Consider the following 24,539-nt stretch of genomic DNA (forward strand, 5'->3'; position numbering starts at 1 on the left):
CAATATAGCTGTAAGCTGTCATGATTTGCCACTGAAACCCGTGCTGTGACAATAAATTATTTAAAGGTAATGTGTGAATAAAGAGATGTGGAAATACAGTCTTATCAGGAATGAGTGATCTTATATTCATCTTCTTCTCTTCTTTGACAGGGAGACTAGATGGGTAGACACAGATATGTGGTCAAAACTAGGGCTCCACCCTCATCAAGGCATTTGGCAATGATATTATGGATGTAATGGAGGTGTAAGGAATGGATATGAACTAGCAAAAAATATTTTGAAAAGACAGTAATATAGAATAAACTGTGTTTCAATTGAAAACTATGCATAGTCTACAAATGGCATCTCCGTTTTATCTACAAATGATACAACCCTTCTGGATAATCAGATTCCAGTCTTTTATTGTCTTTAGGCTATTTTATGACTCCTTGTAAGTTGCTAGTCATGCAAATTCTGTCTTCTCCAGTAGAGTTTTGATTGACTTCCCTACCTCTGGTAGAAAAAAACAGTTCTGCCTCCATTTACAATTCAATTCCTTTACTCCATATATACAATATTTGCCCTTTTTATCTTCTCCTTTGAACTGATTACAACATCTGCCTAGTTCTCTCATTAAATGAGTAAAATAATGATTTTTGATATATATATATATATATAAATATTTTAAATGTGTTCATTTGTATATCAGTTTGAGAGTCATGATTTTCTCTTTTTCTGAAAATTATCTTTTAACACTAATGAGAACTGAAACCAATGATACTATATTAAACAATATTGGGACCAGGATCACTTTCCCATGTCTGTAGTCAACTAGTGAGGCCAGAAAATATCTGCTCCTGGAAGATAATTAAAATTGCTTATTTATAAAGGCTAGTAGAGTGTTTTTCAAAGGTCCCTTGAAGACCCAATACCCACTAGCCCACCTATCCAAACTGTACAACTACATCAGTTCTCTACCTTGCTAGACTTGACCACAGATTATCCAGCCCAGGCCTTAAGAATCCAATAAATATACTTCCCTACATTCCTCCTTTTGGGAAACCACTAGTTCTGTTAAAGATATGCTCTCCCTTGCTGCAGTAAGTTTAAAATCTCTCTTTTACCTAATTAGCAAATTTTCTTTGTAGTCTATGTGTGTGCATGGTGTGTGTGTAAGGTGAAGGAGATTGACAACAGGAATTATGACCATCAGCTGCTTCTACCAGATGATATGTGCTAGTGCCCAATTTGGGATTATAGAGTCAAGTCGACTTTTTTTTTTTTTTTTTTAGCAGAAATCTTGTCACGTCTGCACTCCACACTAGGGATCCAGATTAGGATTTGTCAATGTGGACCAAAGTGTTGCACATATATTAGGTGCCCAAAAAGTATTTGAAAGTATTTGCAAATGGTAAAAACTCTTTTTTTTCCCTAAAAAGCCAGTAATTTGAGAAGAAGTTTAAATTAAAAAAAAATCAGATATACTTACAGGCTCATATGAATAAAAAATAAGTACTTATTATATATGCAAGTGAATTCATTATATTTAAATGTGCAGAGGAAATAGAGTTCATTTATGTCTTCTAACTGAAATGATCTGATCTTTTCCCAGAGTCTCCTACCACAGGGTGTAGGAAAGAGGTGGGGAGAAATATTTAGCCCTATGTATTAATCTTAGTTCAGCCTCATAAACTGAATCTTGTCTTTAAAATAACTCAGTCCATTTTGGATTGGTGTGGTATGGGATGGGAGGAGGAGAATTTTGTTTCTGTAGCAATAGGATGGGGTTCTTTGTATTCTCTCTTGTCTCTCTTGCAGAATAGCTAGCTTTGGCAATGCCTGGAGCCCTGCACTGTGTACCCCTCCAGCTCCCATTACCCAGAGAAAGTGACAACCTGTAACATCTCTTCTAGAGGCTCCCAGCAGCCCTCCCTCACCCTCCCTTATTCTCAGGGGAGCAGTCACTTGTCCCCAAATTCTCTTCCCTCCAATACTAATCCTAGTATTTCTATGTCTTCCCTCTCCCCTCTGAAGGTCCTGACTGCAGAGGAGAGGAAATGAAGCTTTACCTCCTCAGTTCCTTTATTTTCTCCTTACAGTTAGCAGAGCTCAGAAGGCTTTGCTTCAGCTTCCTATCAACCCAGGACTTCCTTAATGTAAAATCTAAGGACAAATTCAAAACCAAGGGCATGCAGCAACTTTTCAAGAGGACATGTACACAAAGTATTTGAGAGAATAAATTTCCAGGCTCTTCATTTCTTTTAGGTACTCTTCAAATCTGACCTGCCTAAGGATGCATTCATGGTTTTTTTAAAATTTAATTTTACCTTTTTCAGTCTCCTCTCTCATTTTAGTAAAGAAAACCACTCATTTCCCCATCAGTAACCTTACCATTGCCTCCCAGTGTGAAACTCTCCAGCACACTGAACTAAGAGTGGATTACAACTAACTGAGCTACAAGACAGGCTCTATTTAAGAAGATGTTTTTAACGTAGTCTGAAGACAAGAGGGGAAAGAAAAAAACTTTAGAGGAAATCAGTGCCTCTGCCACCTACATCTACACAAACATTAAACATAGCCTAACTCCTAGCCAGATAACATAAAATCTCCCACATGCTCAAAATATTTGATGAAGGAAAACAAAGAGGATAATGTGTTGATTAAATGAATATGTGCATAAAAGCAGCTGAAAAACCTAACTTTCTTCCATGATTCAGGTACTTCACATAAATTATTGTAATCCCACAGCAGACCCCCATGTATCCTGGACTTTAGAAATCAGAAAATTGAAACCAGACAACATAAGGCATAAGACCAGCAGTTGGTAGGGCTCCGAGCCCTGCCAAGCCAGCCAGCTCCACCAGAGCAAGCTGCCTCCAGTGTCTAAGGCTTACCTCACCCATCCTGATAGCAGGAAGTGGAGGGACAGAAGCAAAAAGCCCATGAGAATCTGAGCTTCCTATTATAAGCCACATACTGGAGTCTTCATGAATTTCAACCAATTTCTGAAAGACCAGTGAGAAATGAATGTTTACAGCTATGGAGTAACAACAGGGACACAGAGATACTTTCATTCAGAACATTTCTGACCATGTAAAATGTTTTACCAATTAGCTTCCTTCAGTGAATGAATGAATGGAACACTAGTTTCAACTGTTAAACAGGTGCAGCACTACAGGGAGAATACAGAGGCCACTCAGTTGCCCTCATAGACCTGAGCAACATGGTACAAATTATAGGTCTGAAAACTGCCTTGGTGACAAGAAGTATGTAAATGGTTTATGCATATGAGTGTTTATATGCATATCCAAAATTTTCTGTGAGTAAAACTTTAAAGTTTTTTTTTTTTTACAGTGTACTACCAAAGGGACCTTCAAGATGGCGGAGGAGTAAGCCGTGGAGATCACTTTCCTCTCCACAAGTACACCAAAAATACATCTACATGTGGAACAACTCCTATAGAACACCTACTGAATGTTGGCAGAAGACCTCAGACTTCCTAAAAGGCAATAAAATCCCCACATACATGGGTAGGGCAAAAGAAAAATACAGAGACAAAAGAATAGGGACAGGACCTGCACCTCTGGGAGGGAGCTGTGAAGGAGGAAAAGTTTCCACACACTACGAAGCCCCTTCGTGGGCAGAGACTGCGGGTGGCAGAGGGGGGAAGCTTCAGAGCCGTGGAGGAGAGCACAGCCACCGGGGTGCGGAGGGCAAAGTGGAGAGATTCCCGCACAGAGAATCAGTGCCGACCAGCACTCACCAGCCCGATAGGCTTGTTTGCTCACCAGCCAGGGCAGGTGGGCGCTGGGAGCTGATGCTCAGGCTTCAGAGGTCAGAGCCCAGGGAGAGGACTGGGGTTGGTTGTGTGAAGACAGCCTGAGGGGGCTAGTGAACCACTGCTAGCCGGGAGGGAGTCCAGGAAAAAGTCTGGACCTGCCAAGAGGCAAGAGACCATTGTTTTGGGGTGCATGAGGAGAAGGGATTCCTTCCCCCATGTCCACAGAAGACAGAGCACCACCTAAGTAAGCTCCAGAGATGGGCACAAGCTGCGGCTATCAACTCAGACCCCAAAGATGGCCATGAAGTGCTAATGCTGCTGCTGCCACCAAGAAGCCTCTGTGCAGGCACAGGTGACTATCCACACCTCCCTTCCTGGAAGCCTGTGCAGCCCGCCACAACCAGGGTCCTGTGATCCAGGGACAACTTCTCTGGAGAACACAGGGAGCACCTCAGGCTGTTGCAATATCAAGCTGGCCTCTGCCGCTACAGACTCACCCTGTGTTCCAATTATGACTACCATACTCTTCCCTCCCCTTGGCCTGAGTGAGCAAGGGCAGCCTAATTAGCCACTGCTTAAACCCCCTGTTGTCTGGGAGAGGAACAGATGCCTGAGGGCAACCTACAAGCAGAGGTGGGACCAAAATGAAAGTTAAACCAGGAGCTGTGCAAACAAAGAAGAGAAAGGAAAATTTCTCCATGCAGCGTCAGGAGCAGCAGATGAAATCCCCACAATCAACTTGATATACCCTGCATCTGTGAAATGCATGAATAGACAATGAATCATCTCAAAATTGAGGCAGTGGATTCTGGGAGCAACGGTAGACTTGGGGTTTGCTGTCTGTGACTGATTTGTTTCTGATTTTTATACTTACCTTAGTTTAGATTTAGCACTTGTTATCACTAGTGGATTTCTTATTGGTTTAGTTGCTCTCTTTTTTTTAAATTTTATATTTTTTCCTTTAATAATTTTTAAATATTTTATTTTATTTTATTTTATTTTATTTTATTTCTTTTTTGTCTCCCCTTTCTTCTGAGCTGTGTGCCTGACAGTGTCTTAGTACTCCAGCCGTGTGTCAGGCCTCAGCCTCTGAGGTGGGAGAGCTGAGTTCAGGACATTGGACCACCAGAGACCTCTACCCCACATAATATCAATTGGCAAGAGCTCTTCCAGAGATTGACATCTCAACGTTAAGACCCAGCTCCACCCAATGGCCAGCAAGCTCCAGTGCTGGATGCACCATGCCAAACAACTAGCAAGACAGGAACACAACACCACCAACTAGCAGAGGGGCTACCTAAAATCATACTGAGTTCACAGACACCCCAAAACACATCACCAAACGTACCCCTGCCCACCAGAAAGACAAGATCCAGCCCCACCCACCAGAACACAGGCACCAGTCCCCTTCACCAAGCAAGCCTAAACAAGCCACTGAACCAATCCCACCCACTGGGAGCAGACACCAAAAACAATGGGAAATACGCACCTGCAGCCTGCAAAAAAGAGACCCCAAACACAGTAAGTTAAATAAAATGAGGAGACAGAGAAATATGCAACAGATGAATGAGCAAAATAAAAACACACCAGATGAAGCAAATGAAGAGGAAATAGGCAGTCTACCTGAAAAAAGAATTCAGAGTAATGATAATAAATGTGATCCACAATCTTTGAAATAGAATGGAGAAAATACAAGAAATTTTTAATAAGGACCTAGAAGAAGTAAAGAGCAAACAAACAATGAAGAACAACACAATAAATGAAATAAAAATTCCCCACGAGGAATCAATAGCAGAATAACTGAGGCAGAAGAACAGATAAGTAACCTAGAAGATAAAATAATGGAAAAAACTACTGCAGATCAGCAAAAAGAAAAAAGAATGAAAAGAACTGAGGACAGTCGCAGAGACTGCGGGGACAACATTAAATGCACAAACATTCGAATAATAGGGGTAGAAGACGAAGAAGAGGAAAAGAAAAGGACTGAGAAAATATTTGAAGAGATTATAGTTGAAAACTTCCCTAAAATGGAAAAGGAAGTAGTCAATAAAGTCCAGGAAGCACAGAGAGTCCAATACAGGATAAATCCAAGCAGAAACATGCCAAGACACATATTAATCAATCTATCAAAAATTAAATACAAAGAAAAATATTAAAAGCAGCAAGGGAAAAACAACAAATAACATACAAGGGAATCCCCATAAGTTTAACAGCCAATCTTTCAGCAGAAACTCTGCAAGCCAGAAGGGAGTGACCACACATCTTTAAAGTGCTGAAAGGGAAAAACCTACAACCAAGATTACTCTACACAACAGGAGTCTCATTCACATTTGACAGAGAAATTAAAACCTTTACAGACAAGCAAAAATTAAAAGAATTCAGCACCACCAAACCAGCTTTACAGCAAATGCTAAAGGAACTTCTCTAGGCAGGAAAAAAAAGAGAAGGAAAAGACCTACAATAACAAACCCAAAACAATTAAGAAAATGGTAGTAGGAACATACATATCGATAACTACCTTAAATGTAAATGGATTAAATGCTCCAACCAAGAGACATAGGCTGGCTGAATGGATACAAAAACAAGACACGTATGTATTCTGTCTACAAGAGACACACTTCAGACCTAGGGACACAAAGTGTCAGACCTAGGGACTGAAAGTGAGGGGATGGAAAAAGATATTCCATGAAAATGGAAATCAAAATAAAACTGGACTAGCAATTTTCATATCAGACAAAATAGACTTTAAAATAAAAACTATGACAAGAGACAAAGAAGGACACTACATATGATCAAGGGATCAATCCAAGAAGACATAACAACTATAAATATTTATGCACCCAACATAAGAGCACCTCTATATATAAGGCAAATTCTAACAGCCACAAAAGGGGAAATTCATAGTAGCACAATAACAGTAGGGGACTTTAACACCCTACTTTCACTAATGGACAGATCATCCAAAATGGAAATAGATAAGGAAACACAAGCTTTAAATGACATATTATACAGGATATACTTAATTGATATTTATAGGACATTCCATCCAAAAACAACAGAATACACTTTCTTCTCAAGAGCTCATGGAATATTCTCCAGGACAGATCATATCTTGGGTCACAAATCAAGCCTCGGTAAATTCAAGAAAATTGAAATAATGTCGTTTCTTTTCTGACCACGATGCTAGGAGACAAGATATCAGTTACAGAAAAAAAAAAAACTGTAAAAAATACAAACACATGGAGGCTAAACAATATACTACTAAATAACCAAGAGATCACTGAAGAAAACCAAGAGGAAATTTAAAAATACCTAGAAACAGGGCTTCCCTGGTGGCGCAGTTGTTGAGAGTCCACCTGCCAATGCAGGGGACACGGGTTCATGCCCTGGTCTGGGAAAATCCCACATGCCACGGAGTGGCTGGGCCTGTGAGCCATGGCTGCTGAGCCTGCGTGTCCAGAGCCTGTGCTCTGCAACGGGAGAGGCCACAACAGTGAGAGGCCCACGTATCACAAAAAAAAAAAAAAGAAACCTAGAAACAAATAACAATGAATATATGATGACCCAAAACCTATGGGATGCAGCAAAAGCAGTTTTAGAAGGGAAGATTATATAAAATCCTACCTCAAGAAACAAGAAAATCTCAAATAAACAACCTAAACTTACATGTAAAGCAATTAGAGAAAGAAGAACAAAAAACCCAAAGTTAACAGAAGGAAAGAAATCATAAAATTCAGATGAGAAATAAATGTAAAAGAATGAAGTAAACAATAGCAAAGATCAATAAAACTAAAAGCTGGTTCTTTGAGAAGAGAAACAAAATTGACAAACCATTAGGCAGACTCATCAAGAAAGAAAGGGAGAAGACTCAAATCAACAGAAAAAAAATGAAAAAGGAGAAGTAATAACCAACACTGCAGAAATAGAAAGGATCAAGAGATATTACTACAAGCAACTATCTGCCAATAAAATGGACAACCTGGAAGAAATGGACAAATTCTTAGAAAAACACAACCATCCAAGACTGAACTAGGAAGAAATAGAAAATATGAACAGACCAATCACAAACACTGAAATTGAAACTGTTTGAAAATCTTCCAAAAAACAAAGTTCCAGGACCAGATGGCTTCACAGGTGACTTCTATCAAACATTTAGAAAAGAGCTAACACCTATCCTTCTCAAACTCTTCCAAAATATAGCAGGGAGGAACACTCTCAAACTTATTCTAAGAGGCCTCCATCACCCAGATACCAAAACCAGCCAAAGATGTCACAAATAAAGAAAACTACAGGCCAATATCACTGATGGACATAGATGCAAAAATCCTCAACAAAATACTAGCAAACAGAATCCAACAGCACATTAAAAGTATCATACAACGTGATCAAGTGGAGTTTATGCCAGGAATACAAGGAGTCTTAAATATATGCAAAACAATCAATGTGATACACCATATTAAAAAATTGAAAGAGAAAATCCATATGATAATTTCAATAGATGCAGGAAAACCTTTTGACAAAATTCAACACTCATTTATGATAAAAACCCTCCAGAAAGTAAGCATAGAGGGAACTTACCTCAACATAATAAATGACATATATGACAAACCCACAGCCAAAATCACTCTCAATGGTGAAAAATTGAAACCATTTCCTCTAAGATCAGGAACACAACAAGGTTGCCCACTCTCACCACTGTTATTCAACATAGTTTTGGAAGTTTTAGCCACAGCAATCAGAGAAGAAAAAGAAATAAAAGGAATTGAAATCAGAAAAGAAGTAAAACTGTCACTGTTTGCAGATGACATGATACTATACATAGAGAATCCTAAAGATGCTACCAGAAAACTACTAGAGCTAATCAATGAATTTGGTAAAATGGCAGGATGTAAAATTAATGCACAGAAATCCCTTGCATTCCTATAAATTAATGATGAAACACCTGAAAGAGAAATTAAGGAAGCACTCCCATTTACCATTGCAACAAAAAGAATAAAATACCTAGGAATAAACCGACTTAAGGAGACAAAAGTCCTGTATGCAGAAAATTATAAGACACTGAAGAAAGAAATTAAAGACGATACAAACAGATGGAGAGATATACCATGTTCTTGGATTGGAAGAATCAACATTGTGAAAATGACTACACTACCCAAAGCAATCTACAGAGTCAATGCAATCCCTATGAAACTACCAATAGCATTTTTCACAGAACTAGAACAAAAAATTTCACAATTTGTATGGAAACAAAAAAGACACCGAATAGCAAAAGTGATCTTGAGAAAGAAAAACGGAGTTGTAGGAATCAGGCTCCCTGACTTTAGACTATACTACAAAGCTACAGTAATCAAGACAGTATGGTACTGGCACAAAAATAGGAATATACATCAATGGAACAGGGTAGGAAACCCAGAGACAAACCCAAGCACATATGGTCACCTTATCTTTGATAAAGGAGGCAAGAATATACAATGGAGAAAACGTAGCCTCTTCAATAAATGGTCCTGGGAAAACTTGACAGCTACATGTAAAAGAATGAAATTAGAACACTTCCTAACACCTTACACAAAAGTACACTCAAAATTGATTAAGGACCTAAATGTAAGGCCAGGCACTATACAACTCTTAGAGTTAAATTTAGACAGAACACTCTATGACATGAATCACATCAAGATCCCTTTTGACCCACCTTCTAGAGAAATGCAAATAAAAACAAAAATAAACAAATGGGACCTAATGAAGCTAAAACCTTTTGCACAGCAAAGGAAACCATAAGCAAGATGAAAAGACAACCCTCAGAGTGGGAAAAAATATTTTCAAATGAAGCAACTGACAAAGGATTAATCTCCAAAATATACAAGCAGCTCATGTAGCTTAATATCAAAAAACAAAAAACCCAACCCAAAAATGGGCAAAAAACCTGCAAAGACATTTCTCCAAAGACGATATACAGATTGTCAACAAACACATGAAAGGATGCTCAACATCATTAATCATTAGATAAATGCAAATCAAAACCACAGTGAGATATCACCTCACTCCTGTCAGAATGTCCATCATCAAAAAATCTAGAAACAATAAATGCTGGAGAGGGTGTGGAGAAAAGAGAACCCTCCTACACTGTTGGTGGGAATGTACATTGATACAGCCACTATGAAGAACAGTATGGAGGTTCCTTAAAAAACTAAAAATAGAACTACCATATGACCCATCAATCCAACTACTGGACAGATACCTTGAGAAAGCCATAATTCAAAAAGAGACATGTACCACAATGTTCATTGCAGCACACTTTACAATAACCAGGACATGGAAGCAACCTAAGTATCCATCGGCAGATGAATGAATAAAGAAGATGTGTCACATATATACAATGGAATATTACTCAGCCATAAAAAGAAACGAAATTGAGTTATTTGTAGTGAGGTGGATGGACCTAGAGTCTATCATACAGAGTGAAGTAAGTCAGAAAGAGAAAAACAAATACCGTATGCTAGCACATATATATGGAATCTAAAAGAAAAAAGAAATGGTTCTGATGAACCTAGTGGCAGGACTGGAATAAAGACATAGATATAGAAAATGGACTTGAGGATACGGGGAATGGGAAGGGTAAGATGGGAAGAAGTGAGAGAGTAGAATTGACATATATACACTACCAAATGTAAAATACATAGCTAGTGGGAAGCAGCTGCATAGCACAGGGATATCAGCTCGGTGCTTTGTGACCACCTAAAGGGTTGGAACAGGGAGAGTGGGAGGGAGATGCAAGAAGGATGGGATATGACGACATATGTATATATATAGCTGATTCACTTTGTTATAGAGCAGAAACAAATGCAACATTGTAAAGCAATTATACTCCAATAAAGGTGTTAAAAAAAAAAAAAAGTGAACTACCAGAATCTTCCAAAACAGTTTAGCATCTGCTCAAGTACAGAAAGTCTTGTATCATTTTTTAAAGGAACATGATATTTTTATTGAAGTATAATTGACTTACAATATTATATTAATTTCAGGCATACAACATTGTGATTAAATATTTTTTATAAATTATACTCCATTTAAAGCTATTGAAAAATATTGCCTATATTCCCTGTACTGTAGCTTATTTCTTTATAATAAGAATATATATATATATATATATCATTGTAGCTTATTTCTTTAATACACAGTGGTTTGTACCTCTTAATGATCTCCTAACCCTATCCTGCCCTTCCTCTCTTCCTTTTCCCTACTGTAACCACTAGTTTGTTCTCTATATTTGTGAGTCTGTTTCTGTTTTGTTATACTCATGTATCTGTTTTATTTTTTTAGATTCCATATATAAGTGATAACATAAAACATTTGTCTTTCTCTGTCTAACTTATTGTACTAAGCATAATTCCCTCCAGGTCCATCCATGTTGCTGCAAATGGCAAAATTGCATTCTTTTTCATAGCTGAGTAATATTCCATTTTATATATACCACTTCTACTCTATCCATTTGTCTACTGATGAAAACTTAGGTCACTTCCATATCTTGGCTCTTATAAATAATGCTGCTATGAGCATTGGGGTGCACATCTCTTTTTGAATTAGCATATTAGTTTTCTTTGAATATATACCCAGGAGTGGAATGCTGGATAGTATGCTAGTTCTATTTTTAATTTTTGATTAATCTCCATACTGTTTCCCTTAGTGGCTGCACCAATTTACATTTCCACCAACAGTGTATTAGAGTTTCCTTTTCTCCACATCCTTACCAACATTTGTTGTTTCTGAACTGCCATTCTGACAGGTGTGAGGTAATATCTCATCGTGGTTTTCATTTGCATTTCTCTGATGATTAGTGATGTTGCATATCTTTTCATGTGCCTGTTGGCCATCTGTATGTCTTCTTTGGAAAAAATTCTATTCAGGTCTTCTGCCCATTTTTCAAACAGGTTGCTTGTTTCTTTGATGTGGAGTGGTATTATCTGTTTATATATTTTGGATATTAACCCCTTATCAGTCTTATCATTTGCAAACATTTTCTCCCATTCTGTAGGTTGTGTTTTTGTTCTGTCAATGTTTTCCTTTACTTTGCAAAAGATTTTTAAGTTTAATTCAGTCCCTTTTGTTTATTTTTGCTTTTTCTTCTTTTTCCTGTGGAGACAAATCCAAAAAGATATTGTTACAGTTTATGAAAAAGTGTGTTCTACCTGTTTTCCTCTAGGAGTTTCATAGTTTCAGGTCTTTCATTTAGGTCTTTAATCCATTTTGAGTTTATTTTTGTCTATGGTGTGAGAAAATGTTCTGATTTCATTCTTTTACATGTAGCTGTCCAGTTTTCTCAGCACCACTTATTAAAGAGACTATCTTCTCCACATTGTATATTCTTGCCTCCTTTATTGTAGAGTAATTGACCAGAAGTGTGTGGATTTGTTTCTGGGCTCTCTATTGATCTCTGTGTCTATTTTTGTGTCAGCACCATACTGTTTTGATTACTATACGTTTGTAGTGTAGTTTGAAGTCAGGGAGCATACCTTCAGCTTTGTTCTTTTTTCTCAAGACTTCTTTAGCAATTTGGGGTCTTTTGTGGTTTCATATAAATTTTAGGATTATATGTTCTAAGTTTATGAAAAATGTCATGAGTATTTTGATAAGCATTGCATTAGATCTGTAGATTGCTTTGGGTAGTATGGCCATTTTAACAATATTAATTCTTCCAGTCCAAGAACACATCCAAGATATCTTTGCATTTCTTTGCATCATCTTCAATTTCCTTCATCAACGTTTTATAGTTTTCAGAGTATAAGTCTTTCGCCTCTTTGCTTAAGTTGATTCTTAGCTATTTTGTTATTTTTGATGTGATTTTAAATGGGATTGTATTCTTGATTTGTTTCTGATAGTTCATTATTAGTGTATAGAAAAACAATATATTTCTGCATATTAGTCTTGTATCCTGCAAATTTATTGAATTCATTTATTAGTTCTAATATATTTTTGGTAGAGCCTTTAGGGTTTTCTCTATATAATACCATATCATCTGAAAATTGTGACAGTTTTACTTCTTTCCTTCCAATATGGATGCTTTTTATTTCTTTTTCTTGTCTTGTTGTTGGGCTAGGACTTCCAATACTATGTTAAACAGAAGTGCCAAGAATGGGCATCCTTGACTTGTTCCTGATTTAGAGGGAAAGCTTTCAGCTTTTCACCACTGAGTATGGGTTTGACATAAATGGGCTTTATTATGTTCAGATATATTCCCTTTACACCAAGTTTGATGAAAAAAAAGTTCTACATTATTTTTTTGGTTTCTTCTATTGATATTTTTTTCTTCTACTGATATTTTTTTCCTGATTTTGGAAAAAGATTGAAAACAAAGTTGAAAGAAAAAAAAATCCTCCATAATGTCACTATTCACAGTTAACTGCTAATAGTATTATGATCTTTTTATTTCTTTCTATGTAAATATGTATATGTATATATAGTATAAAATTGCCAAATTTGGCAATTTGGCTATATATATATATATATATATATATATATATATATATATATATATATATAAAGTATGTGTTTGTATACACACACACTATTGCTTTCTCTTTTGCTGTCCTTAAAATTATACCATAAGCATTCCCCACATTCTAAGAAAACACTATTTTTAATGCCTATGCCTAAATTCCAGCATGAATTTGTATCACAATTCAGATGGCCAAAATTTTATGCTGGACACAAAATTTTGTCATTTGTTGAGTATTACAAATAATGGAAAGAATCAGCACTCTCTAAAACCTCCCCATTTTGTAACTGAAGAAAAATACTAATTTAAAAATTAATAGAAAATTTTGTGATAATAGAAATTTTTTATTCTGCACTGTCCAGTAGAGTATCCACTAGCCACATGTGGTTGTTAAGTTCTTGATATATGGTTAGTGCAACCGATTAACTGGATTTCTTACTTTACCTAACTTTAATAAATTTAAGTAGCCACATGTGACCTTATTGCTTAAAGCAGAACTTGAAGAATTCATCACACCACTTTAAGTATTTGCTTGTATGCAGGAATACCCCCATCTTGTGGCCTTTTAGAAAACTGCCTGTAAAATTGTTTGAAACCAAGGTGTATTTGCAATCATAAGCACAATTTGTAGTTGTAATTCCATGATGTCCATGGACCACAGAAGTTCACCTAGTAGGTATCTGAAAATTTAAAGATTGGCATTGCTAAAACACAGTACTCAGGGCAGATTAATTCACATGGGGACAGTCAATGCCTGGACAAACACTAAAAATAAGCATGCTTGGGACACTTTGGGTTAATCTTTTAACAAACAGCTGAAATCTCTAGGAGTTATTGACACCAAAGTTAGGCCCTTCGTTTATTGTCCTATTCAAAAGTCCTCTAAATCCTTCCCCCAAATCTAGCACACAATTTTCAAAATTAGCTTGATATATGTGTGTGTGTACATATATATCTACATATATATCTTTCGAACATATAAATTATCTGTGATTTAATGGGGAACAAAATTAAAATTCCCCTCTTACCCAACTAGGTTTGTAACTAATTAAGAGGTAGACAGTGGTGGAAAACACATGAAGACCGCACATTTTATTACTGACAGAACTGTTTTAAAAATATGGCTTCGTGGCACAGCAATGATGGAAATTCTAATATTGAATCCCAGAATAAGACTTGTCTACCAACTTGCAAGCCTCTCTGTAAAACCGTGGGCCTCCCCCTAATGGCAGGACATAAAGGCAGACCAGAGAGATATATGCTATGGGCAGCTGGCCCCAGAGAACAGAGATGGGTGGAGGCAGGAGGCTGGAGAGGGGGACAGGAGAGAGTCTGTTGGCAGTGGCACGTATCCCACATTCTGTAAGTTATAATTTATTCTTTTTTGGTAGAAATAATTAAAGGCTGTGCAGATTGTTTAGGGAAAGTCCCTCTTCAAAGAAACTGGAAGACAGAAAAAGTATTCACACTAATGGAAATGAATAAATGATATTCCAGCATGATATCATGAAAATTTTAGCTGTTTGACAAAATAATTTCAGCTTCACCTGAGAGCTGTTGGGGAGCAGAGCAGATACTTACTCATTTTTGCACAACTCTGTTCATCTTTTTCAATCTGAAAGGATCACATATTAGGTGCTTGCAGTAAATGACTCTAAAACAAAAACAAATACTGATATCAGACTCAGTCCTCTTAAAATGCTGCTTCAGTTTGCTGGTAGACTTTAAAAATTCACTGGTGTCTTCTAGTTCAAAAACAAAAGAACTAGCTCAAAAACCATTATACTATCAAGTTGTTTAAAAAATATTCAGTTAAAATATAAAGGGTAAAAATCAGTAACTGCATAACAACACTATAGCAATAATAATAAGCTCCACTGTAATAAAATATTTCATTCACAGCAGCAATAAAAATATACAATTCTAATTGTAGAAATTCACCCTAAGGATATACTTGCAGTTGGATGTAACAGTTTATTACAGGGTTATTCATCACAAAACTGTTTATAATCATCCTTATAAAATGATGGTGATGGTAGATGTTTCCAAGTGTGCTAACTTGACAAAATTTTAAAATTCTCTGACAACTCTGTATTATCCCCAACACCAAAGACTCACTAGTCCATGAAACAATAAATCTGAAAACAATTCTAGTTAGATCTACTAATATGTCACTCTGGGAATTGGTATTAGACATAATAGTTTGTATCTATATGGATCCAGGAGAGATCATCTTCTCTGGTGAGAAGAAATGCCAGGAAATTCACTTTGATTTGAGTCACTGAAGGTGGGTACCCCATTTGCCACATCTAAATATCCCTGAGGATATTTGTGGTTACTAAGGATAACTACTCTTAGAAGTGTAGGAGGGATAGACTACTGTTCAAAAAAAGATTTAGTCAGGCCTTTCTGTGTTAAGAAATTGAATGGGAAAGCTGCTGAGTCCCTGGCACGGATCTCTGAGGAGAGAAGGAGATGGTGCCCTTTTCCAGGAGAGTTCTGAGAACCACTGTACATCTTCTGAAAATGTCCAGTTGGGAGACCCATTGTACAGGAGTCAAAGAATGGTGCTTCTTTGATTAAACCTAACACCAGGATTAGGATTGCAAGCACAAATGCCGCCAGACAGGCAATATAAAGGTTTGTGTCAGGCTGGCTGTAAAACAGAAGACAATAATGTTTGTCATGAAATGTGTGTGCCGAATAAACCACTTCTGAGGGTCGGATTTGACCCATAGACAGCCAGTTTGTGACCCTTGACTGACATGGTGAGTTAATCCTTCCTCAAAGAATCACAGCCGAATGTAGGAATCTGATCCAGACAGGCATTCTCCGTGCTGGGCACTCAGGTTCTACCGTTTGGAGCAGGGTCAGTGTCAACACTGATGCCATGTGGCAGTGAAGAGCAGTGGCAACATGACCTCATCCAACTCTCAGTAGATGCTGGATTTTCTATTAATGCAACAGGTTAGGGACTTGAAAAACTAACCAGAAAATACTATATTGAACAATGTAGATAAGAAATACTAGATAGAATAATGTATGGTGTAGTTTTGGAGCACTCATATAAATTTCAGAGGTTTCTTTCACCCTCCTTCTCTTCTTTCTTCCTCTTCCTCTTCCTCTCCCCTCCTTCCTCTCTCCCTCCCTCCCTCTCTCATGTATGCAGGCTCTCTCTCTCTCTGTCATTTTTCCCTCATCAGTTTGTGAACTTTTTAAGGGTACATTGTGAAATCTCCCTTCTCAGAATGGAGATTTAGCAGAGTGGATGCTATATCTTCCCAAGTATATAAGCTAGTTAATAAGTGTGGGGATTTCATCTCTCTCATGGGTCTAAATTTCTTCCCATAAGCACATGTTATTCAGTACATCCATTGGTCAGAAAGCACTCCGAGGACACAACTCTTTCTGCTAATTGCCTCTGTATCCACCAATCGTTTCTCTCCTTTCTATTCCCATACTCATTTCCCCACACCCAGAGATATAAATGCAATATTGTCGACTGGTAAATGAGCTAAGCTGACAGTTGGTGGCACTGCTTCTTAACCAAAATTCAAAATTCATAACGTGTAAGCATAGGACACTTTATCTCTTTATTCGCCACGAGAGGTGATCTAAGCTCTAAGGACATGAGAATTACTAGGGGAACAGATTTCTGAACCCAATTCCTAGAGACAAACAGAGTAAGTCTTGGAATCTGCAGGTTTAATTAGTGTTCTAAATTATTCCAATTCAGTCTGTAAATCACATTATCTGAAGTGAAGACATGGGATGTCAGGGCTTCGAACTCAAGAATAGGTTGTGATAAAAGTTTCCTTCTGACATATCTTTCTTATCTGAGGGGTTTGGCAAGGTCTTCAATGATATTGTGCTTCTATCAATTTCATATGTATACATATATATTATATTGATATATATGAGATATATATATATATATATCATAAAGGGTTACTTACTGTCAGACAGTCACAATTCTCTTAATGATTCCTTTCTCATTAAGTTCAAAATTAACCTGCTAATTCCCCCAAACTAATGAGTAGTTGAGATTTTTCCCTATGTGTTTATTGGCTTTGTTTCTGACATTTAATCATGAGCATTTTAAATCACATTGAAAACTGAAAGAATTTTACCATGAACACCCAAATACCTACAACCTAGACTCTACAATTAATATTTTACTATCCTGGTTTCATCAGTACATCTATGAATTCCTCCATTATCTGTCAATTCATCATATTGTTTGATACATCTTATTTCAGTGTAGGTTGGAGACACCAGTCACTATGCATCTCATTAACTAGAGTTCAAGATTTGTTTATGGTTTTCACGTAAAACTCATATACAATGAAAATCATACAACTTGGGGTATCATTCAATGAGTTCAGACAACCACATTCACCTGTGCAACCTAAATCCTTGTCATGATGCATGGACATTACCATCATCCCAAGAAGATTCCTCATATGCTTTCCCAATAAATATTCACCCCCACCCCCCAGAAGCAACCATTGTTCTATTGATATTTATTCACTATAAACTAAGTTTGCTTGTTTTAAGATTTCATATAAATGGAATCATATATTAAGCATTTTTTATGTATAAGCCTTCTTTTAATTATCATGTTTTTGAGATCCATCCATTTTGTTGTGTATATCAATAGCTTTTTTTTTCTTATTTATTGCTGGATAACATTACAGTCTACAAATATACTATTGTTTGTTTATCCATTACATTTGTTGGACAACTGAGCTGTTTCCAGTTTGGGGCTGTTATGAATAATCCTGCTGTAAACATTCAGGTACAAGCCTTTTTGTGGAAATATATTTTTTTATTTTTCTTGGGTAAGTACCTAGTAGTAGAATAGCTAGATCACAAGGGGGTTTTATGTTTAGTTTTATAAAAAATTGTCAAAATTCTTATCAAGTAGTTTCTCCTTTCTAAATATTTTTCATTACCACCAACAATATGAGAGTTTCAGGTGCTCAGTGTCCTCAGTAACATTTAACATTGTCAGTCTTTTTTAATTTTAGCAATTTTAATATGTATGTAACAGCATCTTGTATTTTAACTGACCTAAGTGTCAGCTCTTTTTTGAATGAATCATGGGACTTGTTTTTAATATTCAGAGCCACCCATAAATAACTTTGAAAAAATGTGTTTGAGTGTTTATTCTTATATGTAGAATTACTGGGAGATGTGTGAAAGGTGAAAGAGAAAAATGACCCCTGTCCTGAAAGAGCTTACATTCTTAACATTTACAATAACATATGAGACCTGTGTGACTAAATCTGACTCAAGGTGCTGCAAGATTTGATCAAGAATGGTGATTGCAAGAGTCAACTGCTAGGGAAGTCTTTAAGCTGGAGATTGAAAGAGTGCTATTTGGGTTATAGAATAAAGAGAGGAATGAGGTTGGCATTCTGTTGGGAAAATAGCCAGCATGAGACCCTAAGTTCAGAGCAAGCAAGAAGTGTGAAAAAGAGATGGAACAGTTCCTGCATCTCTATGTGCAAACTTTAGGCTTCCATGAATATTACAACGCCATTAAATCCTATGCCAAGATTTGGTTGTGTGGTCATTTTTCTTGCTACATGTTCACAAATAAATTATTTCTCATTTTTAATTTTACACCACAAAATTCAAACCAATATTTCAGTGTACTGTAAGATAAAGAGGACTTTCCCTGTATGAGAAATCAAATGAATGACAAAGCCTAACATATGTTTTCTATTATTTTGAAGTTCAAAGCACCATGCATAGCTCTTTATACAAAATGGAGGCAGCAGTCTCTGAAGAGAGCAATGTCATTGTTGTTTTTTAAAATGGGCCTGAGTTTCTCTATCAGTTTTCATGCTCCTTTTCCTCAGGAATGTGTATCATATAGTACATGAGAAAATAAACTCATCAATCAGATACACCTGAGATTATGGTCTGTCTCTTGAGCAAGTTAATTAGACTCCATAAACCTTGCCTTTCTCATCTCTAAAATTGGGATAATGATAGAACTTACCTCATCAATTTGTTGAAAGGATTACATAAGCTAATGCATGTTAAGTGCTTTGCACAGCCTCTGACTCAATAAATGTCAGTTATTTTTATTACTCTCTTTGATCACATTTGCCAGTTTCACCTGTTTCCTTCCTAAGTGTTCCTAAATCACAAATATTAAATTAAAAAGCACGCACAGTGAGCATAACAGGCATAGTGTTCAGATGCCTGAATTTGATAATAGGTTTTTTATATCTTCCAATATAGCTCATTTAATTTATGGTTCTCCTGATTTTCCTTCTTTAAAAGAATAGTGCATATATAATTTGGAATCTTTCAAAATGAATAAATGGGGAAATCTAACTTGGTTTTTTATAATGCTGAAATATATTCAAAATTCATACCTGGAAAGAATATTGAATGTGAAATGTTGGATGGGAGATTCTTGGATCATATGATTATGTTGGCAGGGCTCATGAGAATTTTTTTGAGTTACAGGCAACTTAATCCCTAGCAACAGGCAACAGTGCAACATAGGTTTGAATCCCAAGGTACTGCCATGGCTCTTCCTTTTATTAGTTGCAAAAACAGGTAGCTGCTCAGATGAAGTGATCAGGAGGACTCTGGGACAAACTCTCTACTAAAGAATATCAACCCTCCACTACCTGGCTGGCACTCTGACTGAAACTGCTGAATAATACTCTATTAAAATGAAAATGTACCCGGGAGAATTAACATATTCAGTAGTCTGCTAAGCCCATCAGACCTTAGAGTAAACTGTTTAATCAGATGGATTCCCTGTTGACCTTAAGTGAAAACTTTAGGTGGAGGTTTGGGTAGTTCCTTAATAGGCAAAGAAGACAAGAACAACAATATATGGCAAGAAAGAATCTTCATTTGGGCAAGCAAGCATCATGATACAATATGCATGAGGGGAGCTTGGGGCAGGACTGTGAGGCAGAGGACATAGATTTATATTTTATTCTATAATTTGATGTGTGTGCAGACTTGGTCAGTCTTCAAATTCTTGAAACATGGTCCTTATCTATACAATGGAGAAATGCATTTCTATTCTAACTAATATTCACAATATTAGTGAGAATTAAATGAGATAATATGCACGAGAATCCTCTGGATTCCAAAAGCATCCAATATAATACATAATGTTATCTTTTTGTAATTACTTGTAATGTAGAATCTTAGGGAGAAAATGCCTATTGAAAAATTGAAATAGATAAGCATAAGAAAATATGTTGATGAAGCAGTAGTTTGACTTATCATTAGTTTAGTGTTTTAAGATAAGGTTGCTCCATCACAACCATTATCCTATTTGGTCTTTACAAAAACGCTGTGACTTAAGCAGGGCAGGTATTTCTATCCCTATTTTACAGAGGAGGTGTCAAAATCAACACATGTGAATCATCCTGCACAGCATCTTTTTTGTATGTATCTCACTGCTGACAGAATAGCATGGGCAATGTCAGTAAGCTGAAGCTTACAGAAAAATATAAGAAAAAAGTACTTTTCAATATTTGGTGCAAAAGGAAGAATGAAGATTTCTTTATTAATAGGACAGTTAGAGTAGTGTTGACATAATACAGTTAGAAACATAATACAGTTTCCTTTTCTTTTCTTGAGTTGGCCATAGAATACATTTTTTAAAGTGTAATTTATCCAGCATTCCCATGTGTTTTTAATGAGAGTAATGGAGGTGCTTATTGACAGTTCTGTCTCCAACTACACCTCCATTTTCTAAAACACAGAGTAGAACTTAGGGTCAGGCACTTTGGCATGGAATAGTATCTAGCTAAAATTTCATAACTTTGTTTTCATTTATCTTTACAGTGTCTTTTCATTTGTGGGATGTGTTAGTTTTATTGTTTTTGTTTTATGGTTTATTTTGGTAACAGTTTTATTGAAATACAATTTCCATACCATGTAATTTGCCTAGTTAAAATATATAATTCAATGGTTTTAATATATTCATATTTATGCAACTACAAGTACAATCAATTTGAGAACATTTTCATCACTCCAAAAGAAGCCTTGTACACATTAGCTATTACCCTTCTCTTTTTCCGCTCCTTCTCCCCAACCCTTAACTAGCCACAAAGTTGCTTTCTGCCTCTACAGATTTGCCTATTCTGTTCTTTCATATAAATGGAATTACATAATTTGTGTTTTTTGTGACTGGTTTCTTTCATTTAGCATAAGGTTTTCAAGATTTACCCTTGTTTTAGCATGTATGGATACTTTATTCCTTTTCATAGTCAAATAATATTCCATTATATGAATATACTACATTTTGGTTATCCATTCATCAGTTGATGGACATTTGGGATCGGTTCTACCTTTTGGCTGTTATGAATAATGCTGCTATGAACCTTTGGGTACAAGTGTTTTTGAAGACATATGTGTTCACTTCTCTTAGGTATATACATAGGAGTGGAAATGACAGATCAAATGGTAACTCTATGTTTAATCATTTAAAGAACTGCCAAATTGTTTTCCAAAGTAGCTGCACTATTTCAAATTTTCACCAGTAATGTACCAGCTTCCAATTTCTCCACATCCTTGCCAACACTTGTTATTGTCTGTCTTATTGATGATAGCTATTCTAGTGGTTGCAAAGTGGTATTTTATTGTGGTTTTGCTTTGCACTTAACTGAAGGTCAATGAATTGAGTATCTTTTTCTTTTTTTTTTTTTTTTTTTTTTTTTGCGGTACACGGGCCTCTCACTGCTGTGGCCTCTCCCATTGCAGAGCACAGTCTCCGGACGTGCAGACTCAGCGGCCATGGCTCACGGGCCCCGCCGCTCCACGGCATGTGGGATCTTCCCGGACCGGGGCACGAACTCGTGTCTCCTGCATCGGCAGGCGGACTCTCAACCACAGTGCCACCAGGGAAGCCCTATGATCTGTTTTGAGATAATTTTTGTATATGACATGAGCTAGAGGTATGTTAGTATTTTAAAATAACAGTAGGATTAGAGAAATTGTTTTTAAAATAAAATTATGTAAGTAAAAGTGTGGTATATTTAATGAAAACTATAAAGTATATAAAGTGCAGGCATGTGTGAATATGGCAAATATTGTGAAGTAATGTATGGCTAATTGAACTAATGACTCTTAGATCTTTCCCACATTGATTAATAGTAAATTATACTCTGAATGGGGGCAGAATACTCATCCAAAATTTTGTTTTTCCACAAATTTTTATTTTGAAAATTTTCATACCTACAGAAATTTTTTTTTTTTTTTTTTTTTTTTTTTTTTTTTGCGGTACGCAGGCCTCTCACTGTTGTGGCCTCTCCCGTTGTGGAGCACAGGATCCGGATGCGCAGGATCAGTGGCCATGTCTCACAGGCCCAGCCGCTCCACGGCATGTGAGATCTTCCCGGACTGGGGCACGAACCCCTGTCCTCTGCATCGGCAGGTGGACTCTCAACAACTGCACCACCAGGGAAGCCTTACAGAAAATTTGTAATAACATAATGAATACTTAAATTCCTTCACCTGAATTCACCAATAATTTACCCTTTATTCATTCTCTTTATCTTCCCTCTATAAAAATGTATTAGAGGTCTGGTCATTGTCATGACTCTTGGAAGGTAGCCTTAAAAGCTTTGGAATTAAATGAGAGATAGATGTCTTTGTAAGTCATGGTAGGTCCCTAAGATCATATAAATAATTTATGCTAATGAGTTGACTCCCTATGGAGGCTGGACACCAGAAAGGCCAACCACGTAATTAGAGGATTGGAGCTTTGGACCATATAATATCAGCCCTCATCTGGCGGGGGAGCGGGTTGCTAGAGATTAAGTTCAACTACATGGGCAATAAGTCATCAGTCTTGACTATGTAATGAAGTCTCAGTAAAAACTCTTGAAACTTAAGCTTGGGTGACATATTGTCATATGTTAATGCCTGGAGGCAATACATCCTAGGGATGATGGGAACTTCACTTCTGGAACTCTCCCAGACCATGCCTTACATTTTTCTTCCTCTGGTTGCTTCTACTTTATACCCTTATTACATAAAACTGTAATCATAAGTACAGAATTTTCCTGAGTTCTGTGAGTCATTCTAGTTAATTATTGAACTTGAGGGTGATTTGGGGAAAGCGTCTAACTTTCAGTTGTGAAATGAGGACAGTCTTGTGAGGATTATTCTGTCTGACTTTGCAGTCTGTCTAACTCTGGGTCCTCTCTGAAAATAAAATGCCAGCATCCTGACACCTCTCCTCTCAATACTTCAACACTCATCTCTTGCAAACAAGACTTTCTCCTCCTTAACCACAATAATATCTTTTAAACTACCTAACATACAATCTATATTCAAATTTCCCCAGTTGTGCCTCAAAGTTATTTTAGAGCTATTCTTATTGCTTTTCTAGATGTTAATATTATTCTAAAGCTGATGCTAAGAAATAACACCATGCCTTCTCTTTTTTTAATTCTCTATCTTATCCGAAGAGAAAACTCCCAGAGAAAAGATATGTGGAGAACAGAGAGCAAAAGTTATTGGTTTGGAGCATAGTTATGAGGAAGAAAATATTTTGAGAATCCATCCACTCAAAGCAGCTGACCATATGTGGGTTGTGGGTGAAGGAGCTTCTCATTAAGGCAGAGGAATGTAAGGAAGGAAAACCATTGAATCGAGGTTTAAGCTTTTAAATGAGAATTGTCTCAACTTGTAATAAAATATTTCTTTTTAAACATCATGTTTTACTGTAGAGGGCATAGCACATAATAGTGAAATTCAAAGAAAAACTATAGATTTGTTGTTCTAATGTTACAGAAAGAGAGTAGCATTGTCTAAAAGGAGGAATTGCAGGACCTAAGTGTTTCATCCCTTTGCCCATCTTATCTCAAACTCTTGTTTCTCATTTAACCATTTTATGCACCAAATTTTGTCGAGCTCATTCCTTGTGCCAGACATTTGGCAGGCATTAGAGTTGTGGTGGTAAAAACAGAGACAAGGTTCTTATAGACAATCACATTCAAGCAAGGGAAAAAAAAGACACCGAATAGGTAATTATAACTATAAATAGTTGTTTGAAAGAGAAATACAGAGTACTGTAGATGTTTTTAACCAGGATCTTAATGAGGATCAGAGAAAGACTTCCCAAGGAAGCAGCCTTTAAGCTGAAACCCAGAAGTTAAAACTCACCTGGGTAAGGGAAGAGGGGTAAGGAACAGGAAAAAGGAGGAGGGAACAACATATGAGAAAAATAAATGTGGCAGGAAAGGACCTTTTCATATAGGAGGGCAAATTTTTGAAATGGTAAATTTTTTCTTT

The sequence above is a fragment of the Grampus griseus genome (genome assembly GCF_964374135.1).
Source record: "Grampus griseus genome assembly, chromosome: 15".
NCBI lineage: Eukaryota > Metazoa > Chordata > Mammalia > Artiodactyla > Delphinidae > Grampus > Grampus griseus.